The sequence below is a fragment of the Loxodonta africana genome, chromosome 20 (assembly GCF_030014295.1).
Source record: "Loxodonta africana isolate mLoxAfr1 chromosome 20, mLoxAfr1.hap2, whole genome shotgun sequence".
Classification (NCBI taxonomy): Eukaryota; Metazoa; Chordata; class Mammalia; order Proboscidea; family Elephantidae; genus Loxodonta; species Loxodonta africana.
The window spans coordinates 60,323,230-60,347,393 of NC_087361.1; positions in this window are offsets into that span (position 1 = coordinate 60,323,230).

Consider the following 24,164-nt stretch of genomic DNA (forward strand, 5'->3'; position numbering starts at 1 on the left):
TTGTAATCTGCCAACAAGGGCCTATTCTCCTGAAATAGGCCCACACAGGTCCATGCAGAGGGGAAAGGTACTGAAAGTCCATGGACAGAAGCTGCTTCTGTCCAGAGCTCCCTGGTTATTGAAGCTGGCAAATTATCTTTTCCCCCAATTGCAAATTTATTCCTTCTCCAAGGCTGGGAGGATGGCTCTAGGTGCTCAACAGGCCCTATCTCAGGTGCCTGAGGGCTTCTGGTGGTTAAGGTCTCGTAACTCCTCTCCGCTTCTGAACTGTCTCTTCCTTCCCCTGTCATTCAGTTCATCTTCTAACTTTGCCTTTTAAGTTCAGAGCTCCTAGCTTGTCATAAATATACTCCTTTCACTTGTTTTTTGAAGAGGGCTCACCAGAAGCACCTGTCTATTCTGCCATCTTGGCCCTGTTTTCCCTTTTTGGTTTTTAAAAAGTGTGTCAAAATGATGAATTTGAAAGAAATGCCTATTATGTATTATATTACCTACATAATTGCATAGAAGCATATAGACTGGAATAGTGTGTAAATGTATATATTGAAATATAGTCATATATATTTATTTTTTAAAACCACACCCTCCCTGGGTGGCTTCTCAGGCTTCCTGGGGCCAAAAAGCATCACGTCATCAGGGTGCCCACTGGGTGGGTGCCCCAGCTGTGACTCAGACATCCAACAGCAGAGACCTCACATCATGGTAGCTGCTGGGCAGGAGGACCATCAAGGTACTCCTTGGCCCCCTTCCCCAGGCCGCCCAACCCAGCCCTGTCCTACAGCTCCACAGGCCATGGCCCTGCCCTCGGCAACCCCAGCACCACCCACCCAGCCCTGAGGGCAGCGGTGCACAGGGACCCTTGGCAGCGGAGAAAGGCAGGGCAGCCAGGCTGGCTCAAGCCCCAGACTCACCTTGACAGAATAGCCTCGAGTGCACCCACAGCCCCTAGTCACTGAGCACAGGCGACGCCCTGTCCTGGTGACAAAAGCCAGGCTTCCATCCTGGTCCCTAAGGTGGGCTCGGAGGTGGCCATTGGCAGTCAGCAAACATTTGACCTGTAGGGGAGGTGCCCTCTGGGTCATCCCCTTTCCCAAGCCCCTGACTCTTGGGCAGGGCCTCCTCTCCTCTCCATTTGGTCTGGACCATCCTCACCTGGTCACCTTGATGCCCCTCACCAGGCAGGTTACCCAGCTGGGAAATTGCCAGTTGTGAGCTGTCTCAGTGGATTGTGGATTTTCTTTATTTAAAAAGCAGGCTATACAGGTATTCTTTTGATTATTTTTTGATATTTTGATAACTGCAGACCCATTTTAAACTACCAATAATGGATGAATTAAAAAAAATAAAACCATGCTAAATCCCAGCACCTGAGATAACCGCATCTCATAGTCTTAAGTCTGCTTCCAAGCTTCCAGTGCAAATACATATCATACTACAGTATATTATACTCTTTAAAATGTGGGTGAGTCATACACATTGTTTTACAACCTACTTTTTCCTCATTAAAATGATTATCTTTGCCTATTTTTTTATAACGAGAGCTTTATTTGATTTATCTTTCTTTTTAATTTTATTGTGTTTTAAGTGAAAGTTTACAGCATGAATCAGTTTCTTATTCAAAAATTGATACACAGACTGTCTTGTGACATTGGTTGCAATTCCCACATAGTGTCAGCACTCTCCCCCTTTCCCTTTCCACCTCAGGTTCCCCTTCTCCATTCATCCAGGTTTCCTGTACTTTCCTACATTTTTGTCTTTGCTTTTGAGCAGGTATTGCCCATTTGGTCTCATACTTGATTGAACTAAGAAGTAAGTTCCTCAATGTGTTGTTCTTGGTTTTGAGCCCTGGTAGTGCAGTGGTTAAGAGCTAGGCTGCTAACCAAAAGGTCTACTATTTGAATCCACCAGCTGCTCCTTGGAAACCCTATGGGGCAGTTCTACTCTGTCCTGTAGGGTTGTTGCTAAGAGTTGGAATCCACTGGATGGCATTTTTTTTTTTTTAATCTTTGAAAGAACGGTGAACTTTCTTAACGATTTATTAAATCAATTGGCAATTTGTTGGATATGTCTCATATAGGAACTTATGATATCTTCAAACCCAGCCAGTTAGGTTTAGGAAGAGGGAAGCTTCTCTACCTTAGCCTCCCTGCCACTCCCACACCTTTTTCATTGATTTCCATGCCATGTTTAAGAAACATCTCTCATCACTTCTTACTGTCTAGGTTATCTGAGCCAATTCATTGCAGTCAATTCCACCTGTGCCCCTAGGATACCCTCACTTACATACTCTGGCTGCTGTTCTTCACCAACTGCTGACTTCATACCCTCCCTTGAATGTCTACTAGGCTACACAAAGTTAATGTGGTTCAAATAAAATTCTTGGTCCAAGTTTCTTATTCATCTCCTAGTCTTCCTTATCTCAGCAAATGTTCTCACTATCCTCTAGGTTGTTCATGACAAAAATCTGGGAATCATCCTTGATTTCTCTCTTTTCTTCACATCTTGAATCCAATCCATTAACACATATTCTGGACTCTTTGCTCTACCTTAAAATAAATCCCGAATATATCCACTTCTCACTACCTCCACCTTACAGCCACCATCATCACTTGGTTAAAACTAGACTCCATGCCACCCATCTTCCTTCCTACAGTCTACTTAACAGCATCATTTCAGTGGCTTCTCATGGTACTTAAGAAAAATTCCCAAATCCTTCACATGGTCCTTCATGATGGGGGCCTTGCCCACCATACTAACCTCATTTTCTAACAGTCTTCCCCTGTTCACTCCACACTAGCCATAATTTATTTCCTGAGCTTCCTCAAACATGCCAAAATACTTGGTTATTTAAGGGTCTTAGAAACAACTCTTTCCTTTATTGGCAATATTCTTCCTCCAGAACTTCATACAGCTATTCTTTCATTTGATACTGTTCAGTTGTCTCCTCAAATAGCCTGTTCCCATAAGCCTTTACTGACCACTAATCTAAAACATCTCTCCACACTCACTATCCCACATGTAACTCTGTCTTATTTTCAAAATACTTAGCCCTCCTTGACATTTTATTTTTTGTTGATTATTTATTACCTGTAAATTTTATTTATTTATTTTTTGTGGTTGAGAATATATGCAGCAAAACATACACCAACTCAACAGTTTCAACATGTACAAATTAATAACATTGATTACATTCTTCAAGTTGTGCAACAATTCTTACCCTTCTTTTCTGAGTTGTCCCTCCCTCATTAACATAAACTCACTGCTTCTTAAGGTTACTATCTAATCTTTTGAGTTGTTATTGTCAAACTGATCCCATATAGATAATTCTTAAAAGAGCATATGCTCAAGGTAGGCCATTTTTATTACTTAAGTAAACTAATATTCTGGAGTACTCGTGGTGCAGTGGTTAAGTGATATGGTAGCCAAGCAAAAGATCAGCAGTTTGAATCTACCACCCACACCTTGGAAACCCTATCGGCCAGTGCTATTCTGTCCTACAGGGTCTTTATGTGTTGGAATCTACTCAACAGCAACAGGTTTGTTTGTTTTTTACACTGCAGTTTTAAGATGATTCAGGGGAAAACTTTTGATGTAATGTTTAAAGATTATCTCAAGGCAATAGTTTCAGCTGTTCATTCACTGTCAGTGGCTCCATAAATTATAGGGTTCATGATAATCTGAAATTCTGTTCTGTATTTTCCCCCTTTTGATCAGGATTTTTCTATGGAATTTTTGATCAAAATGTTAAGCAACTGTAGCCTGGCACCTTCTGGTTGTTCTGGCCTCATGGCATGCTAGATGTTCTTTTAAAAAACATGAGTGGATGTTGAAGGTTATCAAATGCTTATTTTTTTATATCTATTGATATAATCATATTTATTTTTCTTGTAAACATAGCAAATTATATTGATTCATTCAAACTAACCTTGTATTCCTGGGATAGACCTAACTTGGTCATAATATATTGTTCTTTATAGTATGGCTGGATTTGTTTTGTCTATATTTATTTACATATTTTGCATCTATGTTCATCAGTAACATTGGCCTGTAATTTTCCCATCTTGTGCTGCTCTTGTCAGGTTTTGGTATCAATATTCATTCTATGAGCTTTATAAAATGAGTTGGGGTATATATTCCATTTTATATTGAAGAATTTGTGAAATATTTCTTGAATATTTGGCAGAATTTTCTGGAAAAGTAATCCAACATAAGGTTTTCTTTGTGAGAATAGTTTGAGCTCTAATTTAGTTCTATTAACAGTTATAGAATTATTTGGGCTTTCTGTTCCTTCTTGTACCATTGTTATTAATTTACATGGTATAACATCCTTGCCTATTTTACCTAAATTTGGAAATTTATTGGTTAATATGGTTCATAATATTCTTATATTATCTTTAAGTTCTGGAAGATCTGTAGTCGTTTTCTTTCTAATTCCTAATATTGGTTACTTATACCTTCAATTCTTTTGTCATTTCTATTAGCATTTTCTAATAATCAAGTTTAGTTTTCTTGATCATCTGTTGTACGTATTCAATCATTAATAGAAACAAAAATTCCTATGAATTTTTGTTTCTGATTTTTTCCTAAAATTTTGAATGGATGTTTAACTCACTTACTTTCAATACTTGTTCTTTCCAATTATATTTTTAAGGCGATAAGTTTCCTCTATTATATTGTTTTGTCTGTACTGCACAAATTGTTATATGCAGTATGTTCATAATTGTTCACTTCAAAATGGATTCTAATTTTAATTATGATGTCTGTTTTGACTCACGGTATTTTAAAATATCCAAGTACATGGAGATTTAGTATTTTCTTTTTCTAAAATGATTTCTTTGAATAATTATGATGTAGTTAGATAGTATCCTCTATATTATGGCAGACTCTTGAAATTTGTTGAGAATTGCTCTATAGCACAATACACAGTCACTTTTTATAAATGCTATGTATGTGCATGAGATGAATGTATATTCTTTAGTGGTTAGATAATACACACAGATGTACACATATATTGATTTGGTAATATTTTTACACATGTTCAAATCTTCTGTATCATTGATAATTTATGGACTTCTACATTTCTGAAGGGTGTGTTAAAAATCTACTATGATGCATGACGTCAAAAGGAGCCCCAGTAATGCAGTGGTTAAGCACACAGCTGCTAAACCATTTGATTTGATCCACCAACCACTCCACAGGAGAAAGATATGGCAGTCTCCTCCCACAAAGATTACAGCCTTTGAAACCCTGTGGGAAAGTTCTACTCCACCCTATAGAGTCACTATAAGTCAGAATTGACTCAACAGAACACAATAAAAAATGTATGATGTGATGGAAATTGAGGCATACAAAGCTCTAAGAATTGGTCCTACCTCCTGGGTCAAAAGATGGAGGACAGAGAAAACAGCAGAGAGATCCAAATCTTGGAAAAAAGGAGGCTGAGAGGAAGATGGTTGGTGGTTTAAGAGCTTTGAAGGGCTACCACATATAATGAGGAATCTGCAGTGCAATTTGCTTGCGTAAGGATGGAGACATGCTTATAAAGATCCTGACAAGCCTTTAGGTTTGCACCTCTGCCTGATCTTTGGGCTCCATGAGAGCAGGAAGTGAAAACTAGAGCAGAGTTTTAGGCACTTTGGTTTAGTGTTGAAAGAATGCCCCAGTTCAGAGCCAATCTGCAAAGTCTGGGAGAATGTTATTTTTTCTTTTTGGCTACAAGTGTTTAAAGAAATCACTGTCAGGTCATGAACTGACTGTTGAGATAACGGAACAAAAACTTCAGGGGCCACACATGACAAAAAATACAATCTTTGCAGAAATGGTTTGGAAACATCACTAAGCAAATTGATGGCTGGCCCTCAGCAATTTAAACAAACAAAAAAAGAAAACCCTAATCACAGGAGGGAATCTGATTTCCAGAGTTACCATAATAATATTAAAATATTCAGTTTTCAACACAAAATTTTAAGTCATAAAAAGAAACAGGAAAGGATGGTTCATTTGTTAAGGAAAAAGAAAAAAAAAAAAAAACAAAGAATGAAAAATGGACAGAAAGCGCCCCTAAGGAAACACAGATATTGGAATTACTAGACAAAGATTTTAAACCAATTTTCTTAAATTTGCTCAAAGAGTGAAAGTATAGACAAAAAAAAAAAAAGGAAACCAGGAGAAGAATGTATGAAAAAAAAAAAATGAACAAGTAGAAAATATCAATAAAGAAATTAAATTATACAAAGGAACCAAATAGAAATTATAGAGCTGAAAAATAGAATAGCTGAAATGAAAATTTCATTAGAGAAGTTCAACAGCAGATTTGAGCAAGAAAGCAGGACAACGTAAACTTGAAAATGGGCAATTGAAATTACTCTATCTGAGGAGCATAAAGGAAAAAGAATGAAGAAAATGAATAGACCCATGGGACAACATCAAGCATACCAATATACTCATCAAGGGAGTCCCAGGAAGAAAAGAAAGATGAAAGGACAGAAAGAATATTTGAAGAAATAATGACTGGAAGTTTCCCAAATGTCATCTAGATATCCAAGAAGCTCAATAAACCCGAAGGACAATAAATACATAGATATCCACACAGAGACATATTATAATTAAAATGTCAAAAGACAAAGACAGAAGCTTGAAAGCAGCAATAGATAAGTGACTCCTAATGTACAGGAATTCTGAACAAGTTTAACAGTTGATTTTTCATCAGAAACCATTGAGGCCAGAAAATAGTGGGATGATATACTGAAGATGCTGGGAAAAAAACACACGTACACACACAAAAACAAAACTATGAACCAATATTTCAATATCTAGCAAAATTACCCTTCACAAATGAAGGAGAAATTAAGACATTCCCAGATGCACAAAACCTGAGGGAGTGTGTTCCTAGCAGACCTGCCTTATGAGAAATGCTAAAGGGAATCATTCTGGCTGGCATGAAAGGACACTAGACAGTCACTCAAAGCCATAAAGATATAAAAACTCCAGTAAAGGTAACTACTTAGATAAAACAAAGTCAGTAATATTTTTACATTACTCCTCTCTTTTTTCATATATGATTTAAAACACAAATGCATAAAAATACTTATATATCTCTTAATGAACACACAATGTATAAAGATGTAATTTTTGTAATAGCAACATAAATGGCGAGGGAATAAAAGCAGAATTTTGTATACTATTGAAGCTAATTTTGTATTAATTAAAAGTAGATTGTTATAAACCTAAGATGTTAATTGTAATCTTCATGGTCACCACTAAGAAGATAAGTTAAAAAATACATAAGGAAAAGGAAATAAGGAGGGAATCAAAATTGTACACTTGAAAAAAATCAAACACAAAAGTGGGCAGTAGTGCAGAAAATGAGAAACAAAATATGTATATAACATACTACAAAGTAGAAGATGTGAGTCCTTCCTTATAATTCGTTTTAAATGTGAATGGATTAAACTCACCAATTGTGATCACTAAAGTTGTGTGTCAACTTTGTTGCCATGATTATCAGTGCTTTGGCAGTTATGATGTAGTTGGGCAGTCATATACTGATGCAACCATTTCCATGATGAGATCTGATATAACTTAATTACCTCCATGATGGGATCTGCTGTGAGTAGCCAATCAGTTGAAAGGGAGTTTCCTTGGGGGTGTGGACTGCATCCAGTATAGGTGGACTTTCTGGCAAGGCTCTTGAGTTTTTGCTCACTCTGAATCCTGCAGCTGGCTCCTGTTCATCTGACCTCAAGTTTTGGGGACTTGAATGAGCAGCTCACCTGCCATCTTGGGGTGCATCAGCCTCCTCAGTTTGTGAGCCAGTGGCCTGCCAGCTTACCTGCCAATCTTGAGATCTGTCAGCCTTTGCAGCCTGTGAGCCACAGACCTGTTGTCGGACCTGCTGATCTTGAGTTCTCCAGTCCCTGCAGCTACGTGTGTCAGAAGATGCCACCAGCCTGACCCATGGACTTGAGTATACACTTCACTGGTGTTGCTTCTATACAGAACCCAGCCTAAAAAAACCCATACCAATTAAAAGACAAAGATTGGAAGAATGAAAAAAAAAAAATCATTCAGTTGTTATCATGTTGATTCTGACTTATGGTGACCCTCCTCCCCCCCATGTGTGTCAGAGTAGAGCTGTACCTCGCAGGGTTTTCAATGGCTAATTTTTCAAAAGTAGATCACCAAGCCTTTCTTCCAAAGTGCCTCTGGGTGGACTCAAACCTCCAACCTTTTGGTTATCAGCTGAATGCATTAACCATTTGTACCTCCCCAGGACTCCGGTATACATGTATGTTAATTTCTGTATTACTTGTCTTTATATTATATGCATACATACATACACACATAGACACATACATATATATGCACACACATATATATAAACCATGAGTCCATGAGTGGTTCATATGGATGCTTTGGGCTTCGATTAGCAGGGCTCTATTAGTTTATTGACAGAAAAGTACTGACATCAATTATAAATGCATATGTGTCCATTTCCTCTTTCAGATTTATTTTGGGGCCCAGTTGTTAAATATATACACATTTAAGATTGTTATGGTTTTTTGGAGAATTGACCCTTTTATTATTATGTTATGTCCCTACTCCCAGTAATACTCCTTTTTCTGAAGTATAATTTGTCTGATATTAATATAGCTACTGCAGTAGAATTGGATAATTTTTAACGATTTAAAGAGGTATCATATGATCAAGAACTGATGGTATACAAGGAAGAAATTGAACATGCACTGAAGGCATTGGAGAAAAAACTATCCTGCATCTATGCATCCAACAGCAAACTGCTGGCTTCAACTTCAAAGATACAAAAGTCACTTTTTCTGCAGATCTTTGCTTTAAATGCAAATCATCTGTTCTCTCAGGAGTCCTGAGTGGTTCTGCATGTCTTTTCAAATGAAAATCTGGTTGGGGCTCAGGGTTTCAACTTAAGCCCACACTCTATACACAGGGCTACTGCATTCAAATCAACAGACTGTGTTTCCCTCAGGCAAATCCTAGTTCCTCCTTTAGCATATCCAATGAAGTATTGTCTGAAGGTGAACTTAACATGTTCTCTATACTCTATAATACCTAATATTCATTTCTAGCGTATGCTTAGGTCTGCTTTACCACATTAGGTAGGAGAAACTTTCAATATCCATAGCACATTCAGATAAATGCATAACCCTAAACACATAACCCTATTAAAATATTCCAGCTTAGTCTTCTCTACACCTTAACTATCTTCCCATTCATATGCATATGGCCTTGGTCCTCTGGCTTGGTGGAACCAGAATATCCCAGCCCATATCAATCCTCTAACTTACCTGGCCTGGCTTTTGCCCCAAGCCACTCAAGGTGGACAGGTTTTTCAGCCATTACAAGTGCCCACAACCAAAAAAGGCAACGAAGATTCAAAAGTTTTAATTCCCAAACCCCTTCATTCTGGAGCCATTGTGAAGAATCTTGTTTATGACACCAATGGTACAAACTCCTTGGGGGCAGTGTCTGACCTCTTCCAATCCCCCAAGAGGGAAGGAGAGCCAAGATATACAGTGCAAGACTGACTCCCATGAGGTGGACATCAAAGAAGCATGCTTTCTCTACCATCTTTACTAAATCTGACACCAGCCGTCCCTCACACAGCACTCCCTACTTCTCTGCTGGGCTCAGTAATTCACTGCAATGGCCACGCAGAACTCACAGACCATACGCACCATTATGGGGTTTATTAGGGAAGTAACAGTTACAATTCAGGTTCAAGAACAGTCAGAATACAGTTCTTGTAAAAGGACAGCCTCTTCCCTCCTATGCTTGTAGGCGTGCCTCTGCCTGGCCCTGGGCCTCCTTCCAAAGGCACTCATCTTTCCCTTTCCATGGGCCAGGAAGTCCACCACCGTCTCTGACTGCTGGGTCTCTGTTGCTCGGTCTCTCCTGCCACAGCTTCTCACCGTCTTCAAGGTTACAGCTTCCTCTCTCTATCTCAGTCTCCTGCTTCTGGGAGCTTTTCAGTGCAGGGATCTCAGGTCCAAAGAATGTGCTCTTAGCTCCTGGCTGTTCTTCCTTGACGGGAGTTGAATCCTCCTCTCTGCTCTGGAATTGGCTCTCTTCTGAGAGAAAACTGAACAATCTCCTTGATGAGTCACAATTAACCAATCACACCACCCTCTCTAAGAACCTGGGTGGCTGTTACAAGACCATGGCTAGAAAGGCCACACAAAGTAAACAATCACATTGAAGTACCTTGGACTCATTTTTCAAGTGAAGTATCAAAAAATCCCATAGGAACAGACTGGTAAATAACATAATCAATATGAAGAACATTTTCATAATTATGATTTCTGTATTTGGAAGAAATGTATAGCACTGTTCTTATTTTGCCACTTCACAGGGATCACGGAGATTAGTGGTAGATATTGCAGTACCAGAAAACTCTCTGGTAACAGTCCGTAAGCAATCTTACAAACATGGATGTTCCACTAGAGACAAAAGAAAGGCATTGCATTCATTAAAAAAAAAAAATTTCAAGGTCTAGCCTGAAGTACAATGCTGTCAGGGATAGGACAATATCCATACCTTTACAAGGAAGACCAGTTTATGTGACTATTCAAATTTACACACCAACCACTAATGTCAATGATAAGGAAATTGAAAATTTTAAACAACTTCTGCAGCCTGATATTGATCGAACATGCATTCAAGATGCATTGATAATTACTGGTCATTTGAATGTGAAAGTTGGAAACAAAGAAGGAAAAATAGTTGCAAAATATTCCATTTTTGATAGAAACGACACCAGAAATCTCATGACAGAATTTTGCAAGACCAATGACTCCTTCAGTGCAAATACCTTTTTTCACCAACATAAACGGCAGCTATACATGTTTTTTTTTTTTTTTTTTTTATACCATCTGGGTCTTGCCAGATGGAAAACACAGGAATCAAATCGACTACATCTGTGGGAAGAGAAGATGGGAAAGCTCATATCACCAGTTAGAACAAGGCCAGGTGCCGACTGTGGAAGAGACTATTAATTGCTCATATGGAAGTTCAAGATGAAACTGAAGAAAATTAGAATAAGTTGACAAAGGCCAAAGTATGACCTTCAGTATATGCCTCCTGTATTTAGAGACCACCTCAAGAATATATTTGACATGTTAAACACTAACGACTGAAGACTGGATGAGTTGTAGAATGACATCAAGGGCATCAGACATGAAGAAAGCAAGAGGTCATTAAAAAGACAGAAAAGAAAGAAAAGACCAAAATGGATGTCAGAAGAGACTCTGAAACTTGCTCTTGAACGTCAAGAAGCTAAAGTGAAAGGAAGAAATGATGGAGTAATAGAGCTGAACAGAAGATTTCAAAGGGCTGCTTGAGCAGACAAAGTGAAGTATTATAATGACATGTGCAAAGACCTGGAGCTGGAAAACCAAAAGGGAAGGACATGCTCGGCATTTCTCAAGCTGAAAGGACTGAAGAAAAAATTCAACCCTTGAGTTGCAATACTGAAGGATTCTACAGGTATAATATAAAATGACCCAGGAAGAATCAAAAAAAGATGGAAGGAAATCACTATACCAAAAAGAATTTGTTGAACTTCAACCATTTCAGGAATCAGTGTATGATCAGGAACCAATGGTACTGAAGGAAAAAGTCCATGCTGCACTGAAGGAATTGGTGGAAAAAACAAAAAAAAAAATTCTCCAGGAATTGATGGAATACCAATCGAGATGTTTTACCAAATGGATGTAGCACTGGAATTGCTCACTTGTCTATGCCAAGAAATTTGGAAGACAGCTACCTGGCCAACCGACTGGAAAGGATCCATATTTATGCCTATTCCTAAGAAAAATGATCCAACCAAATGAGGAAATCATAGAACAATATCATTAATATCACATGCAAGTAAAATTCTGCTAAAAATCATTCAAAAGCAGCTGCGGCAGTACACTGACAGAGAACTGCCAGAAATATAAGCAGGATTCAGAAGAGGACGTGGAATGAGGGATATCATTGTTGATGTCAGATGAATCCTGGCTGAAAGCAGAGAATACCAGGAAGACGTTTACCTGTGTTTTGTTGACTGTGCAAACGCATTCGACTGTGTGGATCATAACAAATTATGGATAACATTGTGAAGCGTAGGAATTCCAGAACACCTAATTGTGCTGATGAGGGACAGAACGAGATGATACTGCATGGTTTAAAATCAGGAAAGGTGTGCATCAGGATTTTAGCCTTTCACCACACTTACTTAATCTGTATACTGAGCAAATAATCCAAGAAGCTGTACTATATGAAGAAGAACACGACTTCAGAATTGGAGGAAGACTCATTAACAACCTGCATTTTGCAGATGACATAACCCTGCTTGCTAAAAAATAAGAGGACTTGAAGCAGTTACTGATGAAGATCAAAGGCCGCAGCCTTCAAAATGGATTACACCTCAACATAAAGAAAACAAACATCCTTACAACTGAACCAATAAGGAACATCGTGATAAACAGAGAAAAGACTGAAGTTGTGAAGGATTTCATTTTATTTGTATCCACAATCAACACCCATGGAAACAGCAGTTAAATCAAAAAATGAATTGCATTGTGAAAATCTGTTGCAAAAGACCTCTTTAAAGTGTTGAAAAGCAAAGACGTCACCATGAAAACTAAGGTGCAACTGATCCAAGCCATGGTGTTTTCAATGGCCTCGTATGCATGGGAAATCTGGCAGATAAGTGAGGAAGACCGAAGAATTGAAGCCTTGTAATTGCAGTGCTGGCGAAGAATACTGAATATACCATGAACTGCCAAAGGAACGAAAAAATCTGTCTTGAAAGAAGTATAACCAGAATGCACCCTAGAAGCAAAGATGGTTAGACTCCATCCTACATGCTTTGGACCTGTTATCAAGAGGAATCAATCTCTGTGGAGGACATCCAGTACTATTTCTTTTGACTATCTCAGACCTGAAGAACAAAATTTCATGTTCCAAATTAATTTTTTACTTACCAATTTTCAAATGTAGGCCTGGTGGCACAGTGGTTAAGGGCTTGGTTGAAACCAAAAGGTTGGTAGTTCAAATCCACCAGCTTCTCCTTAGAAACCCTGTTGTGCAATTCTATTCTGTCCTATATGGTCGCTATTAGTCAGAATTTACTCCACAGCAATGAGTTTTTTAATTTTCAAATATAATTTTTTGTGTTAATGTCTAAATTCTAAAGTAAATTTTATTTTATAAACTTTACCTGTTTTATAAATTTTATTTTCAATTATTCAAATTTATTGTTACGGTAGAACCAAATTTAAAAAGTGATACAATTTTATATCCTGGCAAAATGAAATGGCAACAACTAAGTGGAGTGCAAAATGGAAGCTTGCAGAACATAGAAAAGGATTTGTGAATCCCTAAAAACAACTCCAAAATTCATTTTTAGAATTTAACAAATCAGAAGAGACTTCTTCCATTTAAGGTATATACTTAATGGGTGAAAATCATCCTACTAGTACTGCTAGTGCTGAAATTAACAATAGCAATACAATATAACAGAATTTGTTCCAAATTCTACATCCATTCCTTGTGGTAGTAAAAAAAATTAGCAATGACTTAGAAAGTGAAGCTAAGAATATGAGATTGTCACATCTGTAGACCCCATAAATAACAGAAATGCAGATCCTGCCTTGTGGAATAATTTTTCTTCCAACGAGGTAAATTACTACCAAAAGAGGCCCAAGTCATTGTCAATATCACAGTTGCCCCTTTATAAATTTGTGTTGAAAATTTCTGGATGGTAAACAAACAAGGTTCTGTAGCCAGAATACTTTTCTAGGGTGCAAAGATAATGGTGAAAATTATAAGAGGAAGTGACTACTGCAATCTCCATCAGTCAGCTCTGTACACTGTTTTGTTTGTAAACCAACAACAACAACAAAAAAAACCATTGTCCTCCTTTAATTCTTGAATTGTTACAAATGAATTTAGCAATGGGTGCAAATCAAACAGGATGAATAAACATGAAAATAGTTCAATTCACAGAGATTTTATGTTGTCATATTTAAACCAAAGACATCATTTTGGCTTAATTCATGAACTGGAATCACAAATTAATGAACAACAATATTGGAAAGCCATTTCATAATGCACTGTTGCTGTCATAACCATCACTGAATGTGGACTTTCTGAAGAAGAAATGAAGTCTTTGAGTCCCCACAAAATGGAAATTTTTAAAGTTGACTTCAACTTGTTGCTCATTCGATCTATTTTTATCAACTCACATCTCAAAATATGGTAACACAGGAAAGTGCAATCCATCATATAATTCTAAAACAATGTGTGAAAAATTTATAATCTTGACAAGTGATAAAGTTCAATCAACTATTGTCAGTGAAATAAGTATACCTTGATATTTCATTTTGTCTGTAGATTCCACTTCTGATCCTTCTCATACAGGTCAGCTAAGTATTGTTTAAAGATCCATATCTCCAACAGTTAGAAAACCTATGTGGCGATTTATCACATTTACTAGCTTAAAAAATCATACTGGTGAAGAACTACAAATGAAGTGTTTCACTATTTATGTGAAGTTTGCAAAATTGATTTTTCTAATTGAAGAGACCAATCCTATGACAATGCTGCCAATATGTCACTGCATTATAAAGGCATGCAACAGAAAATCCTGGAATGTAATGAATATGCCATTTTGATACCAAGGTGCTGCACATTCACTTAATTTTACAGGATGTAGCACAATAGATTTTTTTGTCTGAAATCAGTTGATTTTTCCCCTACTATTCAGTTACTTTACAGATTTTTTGCCACCTCTACTCATTGATGAGCTGTTCTTAAAACATATTTAGGCAATGACTGAGCACTAAAATGTCTTTATAATACACACTGGGACACACTGGGAAGCACATGCTATAGCAAAGAATGAGTACAATCCTGGAATCACACACTCAGATTCTAGTGCCATACAGAATACAGCTGAAGACCAGACACGAAAAGGAAATACCAAAACAACAGCTAAAATCATCGTCAACTATCTTAGTCATCTAGTGCTGCCACAATGGAAATACCATAAGTGGATGGCTTTAACAAAGAGAAATTTATTTTCTCACAGTCTAGTAGGTTACAAGTCCAAATTCAGGGTGCCAGCTCCAGGCAAAGTCTTTCTCTCTCTGTCGGCTCTGGAGGAAGGTCCTTGTCCTCAATCTTCCCATGGCCGAGGAGCTTCTCAGGCACAGGGACCCTGGGTACAAAGGATGCGCTCTGCTCTTGGTGCTACTTTCTTGGTGATGTAAGGTCCCCAACTCTCTGCTTACTCCCCTTTCCTTTTATCTCTCGATCCCCTGTGATTGGTATGCACCTTGCAAGGATTGTTCAATAGATTATGCACATGAGGTGAGTTATAACCTACTATGCAAAGGAAATGTCTGTGGTTTACCAAGAGAGGATTGGTCAATTTGTAGCCCTGCTGGGAGGGACCATGCCTTGAATTTCAAAAGGACTTGTATACATAAGCAGCCAACTCCACAGAGGCTTTTAGGGGACAGAAAGGAGGAAGAGAAGCAGCACAAAAAGCCAGAAGGAAGAAAGGAGAAGAAACAGAAAGAGAGAGAGGTGGCAAGTAACTTCCTAAAAGAGCTGTAACACAGGTCAAGGGCTGTAACACTGAAGACAGTGAGAGGCCCAGAAGGGGTCCAGTGGGAGAGCCCATTGCAAGAGGCCTGGAAGGGGCCCTGAGGCAGAGTAGGAGGTAAGAAAACAGGGCTGAGAGGAGCCCATTGGGAGGGGGCCAAGAGAAGGCATGCATGACCCAGAGGAGCTGAGAGACCTATCCAGCACTGAAGGAGACTTTCCCTACAGGCTTTCTGATCCTAAATAGTAACCTGTGGATACTGATACTGAGCTGTACCCTGTATCACGTAACTATAAGTATGGTCTGTGATTTCTGTGTGGCCATTGCAAAGAATTATCAAACCCAAGAGAGAAGTACAGAGTGCCACGGTAAGGAAGGCTGGTGTCAGAATTGGTAAAAAGGTAGGAGAGTAGAGGTATGTCTGACTGCGACCTCATAGGGATCATCATTGGCTGATCCTGATTTGAATTATCCCCTCTGAAGTTAGACAGGTTTTGATGCTACAACTAACACCATTTCACACCCAGAGAGATAAAGGATTAGCTACGTATCAGATATCTAGGAAGTAGTAGATAATAGATCAAACCCAAAATGTCTAGAGCCAAAATTCTTTACCCTACACCATGTGGTCTCTAAGAAAAAGTAAGTTAAGCATAAGAAAACCACTAGATACATATGACACTGAAATAAGAGAGGTTTATTTTAATGTAAAGAAAAAGAAGTGTACTTTGCAAACACCAGAGAATCCAGTGAAAACTAGTAGTGCTAACAGAAGATCTAAAGTGATCTGATAAAAGGCACATGCATAGGAGTGAAAGAGCTCTGGGGCTTCATAAGGGTAGGTACCACTTCTGTCCTACATACCACTGATCACTCAGAACCTACCATGGTGCCTCCTATATTCTAGAAGCAAGCTCAATGATTACATGTCAAATGAATGACTGAACATCAGTAATAGCTGTAATTATTAAATGGACGAAGATATATAAATATTTAGGATTGGTAGCACTTCAAGTGTTTAGGAAGTGATTATATCATAATTGCATTTATTTTGACATTAACATACCATAAAATCACATTTTAAAGTGTGCAATTCATTGTTTTTTAGTATATTCACAAAGATGTGCAACCATCACCATATCTAATTTTAGAATATTTTCATCAAACCAAAAAGAAACCACACAATCATTCGTGGTCACTCTCCATTCTTCTCTCCCTAGCCCTAGGCTACCAGTAATCATTTCTGTCTCAATGGATTTGCCTATGCTGCACATTGAACTTGAGTTGAATCATATAATACGTGATCTTTTGTATCTGGCTTCTTTCACTCAGTATAAGGTTTTCAAGGTGTCTTAGTCTAGTGTTGCTATAACAGAAATACCGTAAGTGGGTATCTTCAACAAAGAGAAATTTATTCTCTCACAGTCTAGTAGGCTAGAAATTCAAATTCAGGCATCAGCTCCAGGGGAAGGAAGTCTCTGTCGGCTCTGGAGGAAGGTCCTAGTCATCAATCTTCCCCTGGACTAGGAGATTCTCTGTGTAGTAGCCCTGGGTCCAAAGGACGTACTCTGCTCCTGGCACTCCTTTGTTGGTGGTATGAGGTCCCCAACTCTGTGCTTCCTTCCTTTTCCTTTTATCTCTTGTAAGATAAAAGGTGGTGCAGGTAATTCTAGAGGAGGCAGGGCCAAGGTGGTGGAGTAGTCAGACACTTCCTGTGGTCCCTCTTACAACAAAATCCTAAAAAAACAAGTGGATGAATTATATATGACAATCTAGGAGCCCTGAACATCAAAGGCAAAGTTGAGGAACTGGACAGAGAGATGGGGGAGGGAGAGATGGTTCAGAAGGTGCAAGGAGATGCCATACCTAACTCGATGGGAACTGGCACCCGGCAGGCTGAGTTCACTGGCCTGAGCACAGGAAGGCAAGCAGTGGCATTTGGCATGCATTTTCCACATTCAGAGAGACCAAGTGGTGGAAAGTCCTCTCACGCCTCCAGATTCAGTGGAAAGCACCGCTCTCGGCAAAGATAAGTACATGCATCTAATCTACAAAAAAAAAAAAAAAGAAAGAAAAAATGTTTTTTTTTTTCCAATACAGACCAAAAAACACCCCTTGGGGAAAAACATCTCTCCCATTTTTCTGTTCCCTCACTGTGCACTGGGTCCCGATTAAGCTTCAGTGATGGCCACTTTTGTTGGGCTGGAGGTACAACCTGTTGCATACCCTGAGCCATTATACTGGCCTTAGAAAAAAGAACAAATTAACAAAAAGGGGAAAAAATAATCTGCTCTCCTAAGCTGGGAACTCAGTGCAGAAATAGCTCCTTTGCCTAGGCACAGGCATTAGGGGTCCACAGGCTTTGAATATCTTTCACCCCTGCACAGACCTGTGAGGGCCAATTTCAACAGCATAGGCCCTCATTAGCACAGTACAACAGGGTATATAACCAAAGTCTAACTTCAACTGTTTTAGCTATATGCTGGATAGGCAGGAGCATTTGACACCTCTCCCACTTATTAAGCAGGGTCCTCATCTACAAACATCAGGTCATGAGGATGGTGGCTCCACACATGCCACCTAGCCACCCACAACAGGGGTCCAAGGATAAGTGGTACCTCAAAGTCCTTACAGCCAACAGGATTGGATGCTCGTAACCCAGATGCAAAATCCACCTGCCTATGCAGTCAAGGGAACAGGGACACATTTTCCTCACAGACACTCAGGGGCAGTTGTCAGCCTTCTGCTTGCTCGGCACATGACCCTCTACTGTAGCCAGATACCTGTGCCTACACTAAACACCCCGATCATCTAAGCCTGTAGGTGAGAGCCTGCTCCACACGCTTGGTGACCAAATACCTAGACACCTGAGTTGGATCCATACAAGAAAAGTAAATGAACTCCTGGGCTCATATACCTAGTAATAGCTCTAACCACCTGACAGGATGTTAGGGCTTTGAAGCCACCAATAATCAACACTAGATCACCTGAGCAGCTTGTTTGGGCATATAAAAAAAAACAGAAGCTAGGACACAGTAAGCAAACATAAAATAAAACAATACAATAACTTATTGATCACTTGGAGACAACAGTCAATATCGAATCACATAAAGAGGCAAATCATGATGGCTTCAGAAAGCTCCCAAAACAAAGTATCAAGAAATATTTCAGATGAAGATATACAGAACTTTACAAAAGATCAGGAAGGAGATCAGGCAAAATGCAGAACAAGCCAAGCAACACAGAGACAAAGTATTTGAGAAACTTAAGAAGACTAGTGAAGAGCATAATGACAAATTTAATAGGCTGCAAGAATCCACAGAGACAGCAAACATAAATCCAGAAGATTAACAATAAAATTACAATATTAGACAATTCCACTGGAAGTCATAGGAGTAGAATTGAGGAAATGGAAGTCAGAATTAGTGAGATTGATGATTAAGCAGTTGACACCAACACATTTAAGGAAAAATCAGATAAAGGGATTTTTAAAAAATGAAGAAACTGTAAGAATCATGTGGGACTCTATCAAGAGGAATAGCTTTTGAGTGACTGGAGTACAAGAATGGGGAGGATAATAGAAAACACAGAGAGAACTGCTGAAGATTTGTTATAGAAAACTTCCCTGATACCATGAAAGTAGAAAAGATATCTACCCAAGATGCTCATCAAATCCCACACAAGATAGATCCCAAAAGAAAGTCACCAGGACAGATTATAATCAAACTTGCAATAGATCCCAAAAGAAAGTCACCAGGACAGATTATAATCAAACTTGTCAAAACCAAAGATAAAGAGAGAATTTTAAGAGTGGCTAGGGATAAACAAAAAGTCACTACAAAGGAGAATCAATAAGACTAAGCTTGGACTACTCAGCAGAAACACAAGTAAGAAGGCAATGGGATGACATATATAAATCCTTGAAGGAAAAAAATTACAAGCCAAGAGTTATACATCCAGCAAAAATGTCTCTCAAATATGAAGGTGAAATTAGGATATTTCCAGATAAACAGAAGTTCAGAGCATTTGCAAAAACCAAACCAAAATTACAAGAAATACTAAAGGGAGTCCTCCAGTTAGAAAAACCAATAGCATCAGATAACAACTCAAGACTAGAACACAGGACAGAGCAACCAGATATCAACCCAGATAGGGAAATCACAAAAATAAATCAAAGCTAAAATGCTCAAAACAGGGAAACAGAGATGTCAGTATGTAAAAGATGACAATCTTAAATGAAAAAAGAGGGACTAAAAATGTAGTCACAGATCTTTCATGTGGAGAGGGAGTCAAGGTGATAGAATGAAATAAATGATTCATTTAAACTTCGAAAAAATAGGGGTAAATATTAAGGTAACCACAAAGGAAACTAACAATTTTGCACAACTAAATAAAAAACAAGGAAAACATAATGACTCAGCAAATGCAAAAGTAACAAGGAAAAAGATGAAAAGACTAAAAAGAAAAACGATTCAGCACAGAAAATTAAGGGGAATGAAGAATCTGTCAACAACACACGAAAAAAGAAGACATCAAAATGACAGCACAAAACTCATACCTATGAATAATTACACAGAATGTAAATGGACTAAATGCACTAACAAAGAGACACAGAGTGGCAGAATGGATAAAAAAAACACAATCCAACTATATACAGCCTACAGGAGACACACCTAAGACTTAATGACACAAACTAAAACTCAAAAGAAAAAAAAAATACATCAAGCAAACAACAATCAAAAAACGCCAGGAGTGGCAATATTAATTTCTGACAAAATAGACTTTAAAGTAAAATCTACTACAAAGGATGAGGAAGCACATTATATAATGATTAAAGGGACAATATAGCAGGAGGACATACCATAATAAATATGCACCCAACGTGAGGGCCCCCAAATACATAAAAGAACCTCTAACAGCACTGAAAAGAGAGGCAGCTCCACAATCATAGTAGGAGACTTCAACACACCACTTTCGATGAAGGACAGACCATCCAGAAAGAAGCTCAAGAAAGACCTGGAAGATCTAAATGCCACGATCAACCAACTTGACCTTATAGACATATATGGAATGCTGAACCCAACACCAGCCAAGTATATTTTCTTTTCCAGCACACAAGGAACCTTCTCAAAAATAGATCACAGATTAGGCCACAAAACAAGCCATAACAGAATCCAAAACATCAAAATAATACAAATCATCTTTTCTGATCATAAAGCCACAAAAGTAGAAATCAATAACAGAAAAAGAAAAAAAAATCAAACACGTGGAAACTGAACATCACCTTGCTCAAAAACTACTGGGTTGTAGAAGAAATTAAGTATGGAATAAAGAAATTCATAGAATCAAATGACAATGAAAACACTTCCTACCTGAACCTTTGGGACACAGCTAAAGCAGTGCTCAGAGGTCAATTTTTAGCAATAAATGCACACACCTAAGAAGAAGGGGCCAAAATCAAGAATTATTCCTACACCTTGAACAAAAAGAAAGCAGCAAAAGCAGCCCTCAGGCACCAGAAGAAAACAAGTAATAAAAATTAGAGCAGAATTAAATGAAACAGAGAACAGAAAAACAATTGAAAGAGTTAACAAGACCAAAAGCTGATTCTTTGAAAAGATCAACAAAATTGATAAACCACTGGCAGAACTAACCAAAGAAAAACAGGAGAGGAAGCACATAACCTAAATAAGAAATGACATGGACGATATCACAACAGACCCAACAGGAATTAAAAGAATTATAACAGAATGCTATGGAAAATTGTACTCTAACAAATTTGAACACTTAGAGGAAATGAACAAATTTCTAGAAACACACTACCTACCTACCTAACACAAACAGAGGTACAACAACTAAATAAAACCACAAAAAAGGAAGAAAAAGTAATTTAATAACTCCCAACCAAAAAAAGCCCTGGCCATGATGGCCTCACTGGAGAATTCTACCAAACTTTAAGAGGAGAGTTAATACCACTACTACTAAAGGTATTTCAGAGCATAGAAAAGAATGGAATACTCCTAAATCGATTCTATGAAGGCAGCATAACTCAGATATCAAAATCAGGTAAAGACACCACAAAAGAAGAAAATTACAGACCAGTATTCCTCGTGAATTTAGATGGAAAACCCTTCAACAAAATTCTAGCCAATAGAATTCAACAACATGTCAAAAATAATTCACCAAGACCAAGTGGGTTTCATGCCAGGTATGCAGGGATGGTTCAACATGAGAAAAACAATCGATGTAATCCATCACCTAAATAAAAGACAGGAACCACATGATCTTATCAATTGACACAGAAAAGGCATTTGACAAAGTCCAACAGCCATTCATGATAGAAACTCTCAGCAAAATAGGAATAAAAGGGAAATTCCTCAACATAATAAAGGGCATTTATACAAAGTCAACAGCCAATATCATCCTAAATGCAGAGAGTCTAAAAACATTCCCCTTGAGAACAGGAACCAGACAAGGATGCCCTTTATCACCACTCTTACTCAACATTGTGTTGGAGGTACTACCCAAAGAAATTAGTCTAAAAAATAAATAAAGGGCATCCAAGTAGGTAAGGAAGAAGTAAAAGTATCTCTATTTGCAGGTGATATGATTTTATACACAGAAAACCCTAAAGAATTCACACACACACACAAAAAAACTACTAGAACTAATAGAAGGGCTCAGCAAAGTATTAGGATACAAGATAAACAGAAAAATCAGTTGGATTCCTCTACAACAACAAAGACAACATGAAGAGGAAATCACCAAACATATAATTTACAGTAGCCTCCAAGAAGATGAAATACTTAGGAATAAATCTAACCAGAGAACTAAAAGACCTATATGAAGAAAACTAAAAGATGCTGCTGCAAGAAACCAAAAGAGACCTACAGAAGTGGAAAATCATACCTTGCTCACGGATACAAAGACTAACTTTGTGAAAATGTCTATTCTACCCAAAGCGATCTATAGCTACACTGCAATCCCAATCCAAATTTCAGTGGCATTTTTTAGTGAGATGGAGAAAAAAATCACGGAATTCATATGGAAAGCTAAGAGGCCCCGGATAAGTAAAGCATTACTGAAAAAGAACAAAGTGGGAGCCCTCACACTACCTGATTTTAAAAACTATTATACCACCACAGTAGTCAAAACAGGCTGGTACTGGTACAACAACACAGACCAATGGAACAGAATTGAGAATCCAGACATAAATTCATTCACCTATGAGCAGTTGATATTTGACAGTCCCAAAGCCCGTCAAATGGGTAAAAGACAGTCTTCTTAATAAACGGCACTGGCATAACTGGATATCCAACTGCAAAAAAAATGAAACAAGACCCATACCTCATACCATGCACAAAAACTAAGATAAATCAAAGACCTAAATATAAAACTAAAACAAAAAAAGAATATGGAAGAAAAAATGGGGACAACACTAGGAGCCCTAATGCATGACATAAACAGTATACAAATCATTACTAACAATGCACAAACACCAGAAGAGAAACTAGATAACTGGAAGCTCCCCAAAATCAAACAGCTATGCTCATCCAAAGACTTCACCAAAAGAGTAAAAAGACAACCAACAGACTGAGAAAAAAATTTGGCTATGACAAATTCGATCAGCATCTCATCTCTAATATCTATGTTGTTGTTGTTAGGTGCCGTTGAGTCGGTTCCAACTCATAGCTACCCCATGCACAACAGAATGAAACACTGCCCGGTCCTGCTCCATCCTCACAATCTTTGTTATGCTTGAGCTCCTTGTTGCAACCACTGTGTCAATCCACCTCGTCGAGGGTCTTTCTCTTTTCCACTGACCAAGCATGATGTCCTTCTCCAGGAACTGATCCCTCCTAACGACATGTCCAAAGTATGTAAGATGCAGTCTCGCCATCCTTGCTTCTAAGGAGCATTCTGGTTGTACTTCCTCCAAGACAGATTTGTTCATTCTTTTGGCAGTCCATGGTATATTCAATATTCCTCGTAAACACCACAATTCGAAGGCCTCAATTCTTCTTCGGTCTTCCTTATTCATTGTCCAGCTTTCACATGCATATGATGCGATTGAAAATACCATGGCTTGGGTCAGGCACACCTTAGTCTTCAGGGTGACATCTTTGGTCTTCAACACTTTAAAGAGGTCCTTTGCAGCAGATCTATTTAATGCAATGCGTCTTTTGATTTCTTGACTGCTGTTTCCATGGCTGTTGATTGTGGATCCAAGTAAAATGAAATCCTTGACATCTTCAATCTTTCCTCCATTTATCATGATGTTGCTCATTGGTCCAGTCGTGAGGCTTTTTGTTTTCTTTATGTTGAGGTGCAATCCATACTGAAGGCTGTGGTCTTTGCTCTTCATTAGTAAGTGCTTCAAGTCCTCTTCACTTTCAGCAAGCAAGGTTGTGTCATCTGCATAACGCAGGTTGTTAATGAGTCTTCCTCCAATCCTGATGCCCCATTCTTCATATAGTCCAGCTTCTCATATTATTTGCTCAGCATACAGATTGAATAGGTATGGTGAAAGAAGACA